Source organism: Populus euphratica, unplaced genomic scaffold (genome assembly GCF_000495115.2).
Source record: "Populus euphratica unplaced genomic scaffold, PopEup_1.0 scaffold86.1, whole genome shotgun sequence".
Taxonomy (NCBI): domain Eukaryota; kingdom Viridiplantae; phylum Streptophyta; class Magnoliopsida; order Malpighiales; family Salicaceae; genus Populus; species Populus euphratica.
In genome coordinates, this window is record NW_011499880.1 from 1,247,945 (window position 1) to 1,250,272 (window position 2,328).

Here is a 2,328-nt window from a genome sequence, read left to right on the forward strand (position 1 = left end):
GGTTAGGAAAAGAGAAAAAAGGTGACCATATTACCAATCATGTCAATATAATCCAATGTAATAAATGCATAATAGAAGAATGATGAAATATATATGGTTTAAGAATGAGTATGACCCAACTAATAATTCTAACTAACCATAAAGATTATCATTTCACTTTTTAATGTAAAATATCTAGGAAAGATTGTGATTCATATAGTCTTGTTGCTGAACAATATAGGAGATAAATCTGACATGATAGATGTGGACGTCTAATCCACTTTTCAAGTTTATCATTCGTATTATTATAATTGGTTAGATTTTAATTACTAATTAATTTAGGTTGCACTACCCATATTTATTAAATCCAATTCAGGATTTACCTAACCAAGGAATAAGGTCTTAGGTTATATGGGTTGACCCGAGTTAACATGAAAAAATAAAAAAATATATTTATAAGATTTTAATATTCAACATAGAAAAGTTTTGAAACGATGCATGTAGATATAGGCTGTAAAAAAAGAGTAAAGTGTAATTTAGTTATTCCACATTAAAAAGCTATAAAACAATTCATGTTGATATATATTATAAAAAAAAGATGTGGGATGTCATAGAGTGCATGATATTGAATGGCGAGTTTTTCTCCTAGATTGAAAAAGGTTTTGGATGTGTTAGGATAAATAATAAAATTATTATTTGAAAGGTTTAAAAGTCATCACCTAGTATTATGATTAGTAAAATCTAAGGATTTGAAAGAATTGAATAAATGAACTAGTTATGCATGAAAAAGACACATCACTCTCAATGCACCTTAGTTATAGTAAGCTGCATTATTGATTGATTGTTTTTCCCTAACTTTTGTTTCTATTTGTTGATTCATTTAAGGTTTAAAAAAGATCCTTCTTAGTAAGAATATCATTATATTATTATATTAAAATCCCATTATTTTAAAGTCTGAATTTTAATGATTTATTTATTTTTATTTTGTAACTTTAATACCTAAAGTTATACTTTATAAAGTAATTTTATACCTCCAAATATTAAAGTCCGCAATTAATTCTTAACATTTTATTTGTGTCAATTCATTTAATTTAATATTAGGAGTATCCATTACATTATAAAATTCATACTCCAAATATTAATTAAACAAATTAATTTTTAAGGTGTTTAAGAAATTTGGATCAAATCTCAATAAATAATCATAAATTAGTTATGATATTTATTGACTGATTGTTTGTATTTTTTAAAGTATGTTAAAAAATGCAATTTCATTTTTTATAAAATATTCATGAAAATGATTTTTAGAATTTGACTATATGTACACAAATAAAAACATGTTTTTTATTAAATAAGGAATTTTTTTATTTCTTTTAAATTTCAAAGAAAAGTATGTATTTTTAATACTGAGTCAATATCTTACAATATAAGTTCATAGTCTCGATATTAAGTGAAATGGTTGGAAAAACATGAGAGGAACTCATAAATAATTCTAAAGTAATCCTTAATTTTTTTTCAGATTTTTTAAAAATCATTTAGGGTTTGTTTGGCAAAACACAATAATATGTTTTAATCAAATAAGATACCAATTCAAAACATGTTATTCTTTCACCATTCACCAACTTAATAATCCAACAAAAAAAAAATCAAACATCAAATATTGTTAATTTCATAAATTATATGCAAATCACATATTAATTCAAGCTAAACAACACATACTCAAACATAATTCATGCAACAATATTAAATGTTTGAATACAAATCAAAACCCTAAAAATAAACTCACTAATCAACACAAATTACCAAATCATTTTGAACAAAAAACACACATCAATCCAAATCAATAATGTCCAAACAATTTAAAAATATAAACAACAATGAGTAATTTATCCCAAAATTCACAACATTTTAACAATTTATCAAAAAACTAATTTGAGGTTATGAAAGTATTAAATGACTTATTATCCATTAGGTAGGGTTGTTCACGATCCAATTTATGCTATAAAGATAAACCAAATTGAAACAAGCTAATTTTAGAGAATAGGAACTAGACCCAATTTAAAACTGGTTCAAATTAAGTTGGTTTTGGTTTGGTTTATATATATATATTTGGAAACCTAATACCAATATAAATGGGCTTTTTTGGGTTTTTAAATGGGCTTACATTAAATTAGGCTTTAAAATCTTCTTGTTGGGTTTAGTTTGTTGACAGGCTTTTTAAATATTAGTTTTTTGAAGAAAACTAACCATATTAAGCAACAAATCCACTAGTCCATACATTAGACATTATACAAAAATAACTCATAATTTGTTCAAGTATATTTTTCATACTCATCAATAACCTTATAATCT